The sequence below is a fragment of the Amblyomma americanum genome, chromosome 1 (genome assembly GCF_052857255.1).
Source record: "Amblyomma americanum isolate KBUSLIRL-KWMA chromosome 1, ASM5285725v1, whole genome shotgun sequence".
Classification (NCBI taxonomy): Eukaryota; Metazoa; Arthropoda; class Arachnida; order Ixodida; family Ixodidae; genus Amblyomma; species Amblyomma americanum.
In genome coordinates this window covers 291,503,173-291,510,521 of record NC_135497.1, presented here as the reverse complement: position 1 = coordinate 291,510,521, position 7,349 = coordinate 291,503,173, and the positions used below count along the sequence as shown (strand labels likewise).

Sequence of the window (7,349 nt, the reverse complement as noted above, 5' to 3'; positions counted from 1 at the left end):
TTTAAAATATATATAAAGGTTACAGGGTGCTTATAAAATGAAAAAAAAAATTGTATCAGAGGCTGCAGAGGTACAGCGGGGGATTAGGCAAGGATGTCATCTGTCTCCTTTGTTGTTCGATTTGTGCCTGCAAGGGTTGGAGACCAAGCTAGAGAGGAGCGGACTAGGCTTCAACCTTTCTTTTTTCAAGCAAGGGGAATGGATTAAACAGTCATTACCGGGACTAATATACGCTGATGATATAGTGCTAATGGAATGGCTGACAACAAGAAAGATTTACAGAAGTTGATAAACGTATGTGGTACAGAGGGAGATAGATTAGGTTTCAAGTTTAGTAAGGAAAAATCTGCAGTCTTGATATTTAATGATGACGACGGTGAGCATAGAATACAGGATTTCACGCTAGAAGTAGTGGATGAGTACAAGCATCTTGGGATGTGGATAAATAACGGTGCTGAGTATCTGACAGAACATGAAAAATATGTACTGAATAAAGGCAGAAGGAAAGCAGCTGTCATCAAAAATAAGGAACTGTGGAATTACAATGGGTATGAAGTGGTAAGAGAGATCTGGAAAGGGGTGATGGTTTCTAGCCTGACTTTCGGTAATGCGGTCCTGTGCATGAGACAAGATTTTCAAGCAAGGTTAGAAATTAAACAACTGGTCGTAGGCAGGCTAGCTTTGGAAGCACATGGCAGTACACCAAATCAGGGGGTACAGGGTGCTCTGGGATGAGCGTCGTTCGAGAGCAAAGAAGCAAGCGGTAAGATAGCATTTGAGGAGCGATTGAGAAAAACGGAGGAAAAGCAGTGGGCTAGGAAAGTTTTCAGATACCTGTATATAAAGAATGTTGACACGAAATGGAGAAAGCGAACTATAAAATTGACAAGCAAATATCTGGACAGCAGTAGGGGGCAAATCAGAAGTTATCGTTAAAGAAAAAAGGTTAAACAGAGAACAGAGAGAGCTCTGTGGAAAACAGGGATGCTGACGAAATCAGCAATGGGAACATACAGGATTTTTAAGCAGGAAATTGCCAAAAAGAATATCTATGATAACTGTAGGGGGAAGCTCTGTGTTGTTTGAGGCCAGGACTAAGACATACAGAGTCAGGTACCACGAGATAAATATATTGTGCGTTGCGGGCGGAGAAATGGAGGAAACCGCTGAACACTTTATACTTTTCTGTAAAGCGCTTCACCCTACAGTGGAAAGCAGCGGGGCTGATTTATACAAGGCATTGGGATTTAAGGACAGTGAAGGGAAAGTAGATTTTAAGCGGGAAGAAGTAACCAAGAGAAAGTTATCTGATTGGTGGCTGAAATCCAGTCAAGAGTAAAAGTTCATAAGCCATGGCTAAGTGGCTTGAGCCACCGCCTGATTTAAAGGGTTCAGCCTTATCCATCCATCCATAACGTTTTGTCTACTTTTTCATGCGCTGAACAATTCGGGGACGTGACAAATGGCGTAACATCCCGCAAAATGCTCGCGCTTAGCATATGTAAGCGTGGATACGCTTATGCTACGTAGACAGCGTTGATTTGTACTCTTTTTTCAACCATATCTCTGTCCGCCGCTAGCAGATGACACGCAGCCGAAGATGTCTGGAGGAACACATTTAACGCCCTCTCCTGAATGGCTCAGGAGTGCTCTACCTTCCACAGTGCTGCAAGTAACTTACGAGATGCATTATAGTGCAAGCCCTACTGCATGCGCGACGTGGTTTCTGAAATTGCTGCATCAATGTGCACGCGTACAATCCACCGGATTTTCTCTCATTTTGCCTCTCATGAGATGGCACGCTGGCGTATAGTCTATTCTTAAATCAATCACTCGTATGTTTCGCAAATTTTCGTTCGAACTCTCACAAGCATACTTTATCTAAAACTTGTAGCTATGTTTTTATCTTTATTTTTAACTTATATGTTACTTTTTTCTCGATAAGCTTATTTATTCTGATCCTCACCGAATTAGGAAAAAGACCCTCGCAAATTCGCCACATTATCAACGCCTGGCCACGCTGAGAGAAATGATATGCCTTGTTGGCTGCTTGAAGAAATGATTGCCTTCTCACGTATATACGAGTACATCGTGCTGCTTTGCTGTTCGAACCTTTAATTCGCGTCTGACATTATCATTTTATAGTGTGATACATGTTTTATCCTTATTTGGCTGATTTCGAAAGGAATTTTAGAATCAAGGCAGGGCGCACTAGGCAATTAAACCGAGCAAAAGAACAAAAAGCTGCTAAACTTTAAAATACGCGAATATAACAGCATGCCAAAAAAATGCTTTAGTTCAATGCACACTTGAATGTGCAGCAGTGGAACCCGTTTGAACCGGCTCAAAGCGGAACGGAATGGCGCACCGGAGCCGAACCCGGAATTGAACCCTAAAAGAAGCGGGAACCGGAACCCAGAACGAGGCCGAAAAAATTCCGATTTGGCACCCTGCTCTTGCGAGAGCTGCTGCATGAGCGTTTTCACAATGACGGGATAGAAGAGTCGCTAAGTGCATGCTCTTGCCTGAGTTTTCTGGTGTCAGCAATAGACAGCGCACACGAGACAGGAAGATTCCACGCTGTAAGGGAACACTTGCAGGACCTTGACAGACCAGCTGCTATCAGGTACCAAGCCTCTACAAGATGTTTCACCTATTTTACGCAATTTTCAAAAATTTGATTTTTTTTAGTTAAAAGAGTGCTTTTCTGGCATAGAATTGTCAGCGCCGTAGTACATCAGAATACAGCCAAGACACGCTTACTGGCAGGCTGGTTAACCAATATCGAATGGTTCCTTTTTTAACTACCGGTTAGGCTCCCTAATTACTGAGAGGCGTGCAGCCCACCGTGAGTAATATCCATATCAGTTTTTAGAACTTCGCAAAGGGGTTACCCTCAGCGCTGTGGCTCAACAAATTTTGGCTACAACGCGCCAAAATACATAGGCTTTCGAGAAGCTTGCAGGTAAAGCAACCTCTCCAGTGCACGTAACTCATCGAAATAGCCAAAATTTGTTGGGCCGCACCGCCAAGGGTAACCGCGTTTTCGATTTTCTAAAAGTTTTAGTTCAGTGGGCGTGGGAGCAGCTACGTGATGCGGCTCTTTAATTTCGTCCGTTTCTTTGCCCAGGTTAGTCATGACTCTTGTCTTTACTCAAGTAAATCGGACAATGCCTGCTTGTTGCTGATCCCACGCCCGCAAATACTTTTGTCTTTGCGATGTGAGTGCGTTGTTGTTATTAAAGAGCTGCGTCTGCTGTCCGGTGATGTGGAAGAAAACCCAGGGCCACAGTGCAATACCCGTTTCCACGATGCAGGAGATGACGATGCACAGCAGAAGCAGCTGAGTGATATGTTTGGGTTGCTACAGGATATGAATATTAAAACCGCCAAAATGGAGAAAGACGAAGTCTACTTAATCAGTACTGTCAATGAAATCGAGAAGTCACGAGGCAATTCAGAATCGTTTATCTGATATTGATAGTAGGCTAACTGTGGTCGAAGGCAAAACTGCAACCAGTGAATCTTTGCAGAAGGAGTGCCAACGATTACGATGTATTGCTGATAGCCTAGCTAGTGAAAATTCGAATCTGAGGGCTAATCAGGCGGAACTCGAAGATAGGCAGCGCCGTGAAAATCCTCTGTTTTATGGACCTCCTTCACCCCGCGACGTCACGAAGATGCGGTGGCGCTGATGTTAGCAGCGACTTTCGCATGGTAGGCAAAACAGGTTCCGCATGCCCGTGCCTACCGCAGCTGCCGCAGTTACCGGCGGCTGCTTCAAGCCTGTGCACTGCAGAAGCAGCATGAATTGACCAGCTGCGTCACTGCTGGATCCGCGTAGTAGCATAAAAAATATTAAATTAGCCTCGATAGGTTTCTCGCGCATAAATGCCGCATTCGGAAACTGGCCAGCAGGCATTGGGCCACGGTAGTAAAGCGCGAAGTCTGGGAGTCGATAGGCACTGCCACTCAATGCACTTAATGCATGCAAGTTACTGCGTTCATTCACCTGAACTTCAGGATAGTAGGCTGATAATTGCTCAAGGAAAAAAAGACATATGTAGCTGCACACGTACTTATCACCTTGAGCCGGAGTGCACGGGGCGCCGACAGGTTCACTCGCCCCCAAGGAATGCGTTTTTTTGTTAATAGCACACCATGTTTAAATGGCGCGTTTTGTGACATTTAATAGTTATTTGAAACTGTTTCTTGATATGACGACGTATTTATTTGATTCGAGTACAAAGAAGTCTGGTAAGTTGTGTCAATCTTGCGCGGTCGCGTTGGTGTGCTTAGAATAGCGCACCTTAAGTGTGCTAAACGCCATATGCTTTTTCATTGCATCATGCATGTGTCATGTTTCATGAGGTAATACATGATCGCGAAGCTTGTTTGGAAAGAAGCAGCCGCAGGCGTGCTACTAACAGACACGTGGCGAGATTGAGAGGGGACGCGGCATGAAAAGTGTTTTCGTTATTCATGCATGCGATATGTAACTAAACTTGATGCAAATATGAAATTCCTACGCTATTTTCAGTCATTCCTTTTATTTATAGCTATACCTGGCGCAGTTCTGGGTAATTTAATTAACACCGTCGTCAAGTCCCCCCAAGCTAGGTCTCAAATAATTGAGTAGATAGTGCGCAGTTTTTTTTATGCCAGCATATGCATAAAGCCCTGTTCTGTATGATGACGCGATTAGTTGTTTTTCTATATGTTCAGTACTTATGCATGCATAGTTACATGAAAACGTTTCTTAAAAAAAATAACTAACACAATACTGCACGTGTAGGGAAAAAAATCGAGAGATTTATTACGCTCCTCAACGTCTCAGGAATAGTTTGCGACAAATGGAATCATTCTATTTTCATGCGAATTACGAAGGTGAGTGATCCAGTCGCAGAAAATGTGAGAGGTCAGAAAACGAACCTTAAAGTTTATTCCCTCGTTTATGGCATCTTCGCTTTCGCTTTGGTCAAAGAAATGCGGCACTGAAATCAAAGAAATTACCTCACAATTTTTGATGACCACACTTCTAAAAAGCGTAATTTATAAATTTGTACTCAATAATTTGCTATAATTTTTCGTCACGAAACTAGACTTCAGGGCTAGGAAAGGAAATAATTCTAGAAATCAAAAATTTTCGCCAAATCGACCAGCTTAACAAGAGGACAAGTCGGCCTGGCTGGTGCGTGTTCATGCGGCTAAAAACAGCGCTAATTGAGACAGGAGATTGGGGACACGACTCTGTCCCCACTTTTCGCGCAGCGCGACACGTACGTATGTCAGCAGACGATGAGCGCATGTCTGCTCCGGCGAAACAACGCCAGCACTTCCCCTCACTACTGTCCCGAAGTAAAATCATTCCGGCTAGTGCAGAGTGTCAAAACGTGTTTTATTCAATATTCCTAGCGCATAAATAAACGGCAGGAACGCTTTCTACATGTTTACTACTAACCATATATACAATACACAGTGGCAAACTATTTCTCTTTATAGGCCGCACGTGGACAACGCGAGCTCGTGTACTTCGACAAATTACTAAGTTGGAAGCATCGACCATTGCTGTGATTCGCAGAAACTGGAAACGCGCCTACAAGCCTTGAAAACCCGCGGACAACACCTATCCGCGACGCCACTCCCCGACCTTTTGCCTACCACGAGCTCGCTAGCGACTGCAGCGCCACCTCGTTTGTTTACAAACATGCAGGAGGTCCATAGCCTTTCTGACGCCAATTCTGAGTCCTGGGATGAGACTGAAAAAAAAAAGCTTGTAAATGTGCTTTCATCAGCCTTGAATTTGCCACCGTGGGAACTATCGATTGAACGGGCTCATAGACTTCGAGCTTTTTATGAAGATAAAAGCAGACCAGTTATTGCGAAGTTCTCATTTTTTCAAAAAAGGCAAAAAATTTCCTTCTCAAGTTCTAAACTGAAAGATAATGACATTAGTGTAGGTGAAGATTATTCTCTCATGACTCGGCAGGCGCGGAAAAAACTCGTTGAGTTTGGTATCGCTCAAAAGTCCAAATTAAAACTGCGATATAATAAGCTTTACATGAACGGTAGGTGTTACTGTTACGATCAGCTTAACGACAGCGTTTTTGAAGTTCACGGTGTAGGTTGCCTTTCATCCCAATCGCCCGCAGATCAACGATGCGTGAGGGGTAGTGGGCACCCGTCACTGTCCAATCGCTCATTATCGTTTCTGTATACTAATATTAGAAGTGTTCTGCCTAAACGTGATGAGCTGTGTGCGACTATCGACGCATGTGATACCGACATTGTTTGCCTTACTGAAACGTGGCTTTCAGCTAACGTTGATAGCTCGGAAATATTTCATTGCCGCAAGCATTTTGCCACTTATCGGTACGACAAGGGTGACAGAAACGATGGTGGTGTTTTGTTAGCTGTAGCTGACACACTGTTTTCTTCTCCTGTTCATGTTGTTACCAGATTAGAACTTCTTTGAGTTGAACTGCGCACGCGCGGGAAAAAATTGATTTTGGGCGTTTGCTATCGCCGTCCCTCGTACAGTGCCACTTACGTTTAAGAACTTCATGATGCTGTTTGCGCGATTACCGTTCGCTTTCCAAATGTTCCTATTCTTTTGGTTGAAGACTGCAACTTTGCAACTGTTATTTGGTCCAATGTGCGTTCTTATGCCGACCCTTTTTCCACGGAGTGCGATGGTTTTTTGCGCTTATGTGCCGACTTCAAACTACCCGCGTTACATCTTCATCGTTCAACTTGTTAGACCTTGTTCTTACCTCGTCGCCTGATCTTGTTGCTCCAATATCTTGTTTGCCGTGCTTAAGTGATCATTGTATGCTTAATTTTTCATTGAACGTCGTGTCACCACGCCAAAATAAAGATTCTAAATACATCCGTGACTACAAAAATGCCAACTTTGAGGCCATAAATCGTGAACTCGCTGGTTTTGTCGATGTGTACTTACCGTCTTTTCACGAGCGTCCAATCGAAATTAACTGGAACCTTTTTAAGCAGAAAATTGCGTCCCTGACAGATTCTTATGTGCCGCTGAGAAAAGTATTAACTAACAAAAGTTCGCCCTGGTTTAGCTCTTCACTAAAAAGGCTATTAAACAAAAAGAAACGTCTGTTTCGTTCCTCGAAACTGTCCAATTCGGTGCTCCGGTGGGATGCTTATCACTCCGTTGCGTCTGAATATAATTCAGCACTAAAAATAGCTAAAGAGTCGTTTTTTAGTCACTCTTCCGTCGATGCTATTAAATAATCCCAAACAATTTTGGAGCGTGGTTAAGAAAACTGATCCATCTACAATTAATCTTAAAACTTTAGACGGTCAAGTAATTCGCAGTGAAA

The 7,349-nt window shown here is 43.5% G+C and overlaps 1 pseudogene; it reads left to right on the top strand.

Annotated features, from left to right (window-relative positions):
- Nucleotides 1–255: 255 nt before the first annotated feature.
- LOC144119036 (uncharacterized) lies at nucleotides 256–1,339 on the top strand (annotated as a pseudogene).
- Nucleotides 1,340–7,349: the final 6,010 nt, after the last annotated feature.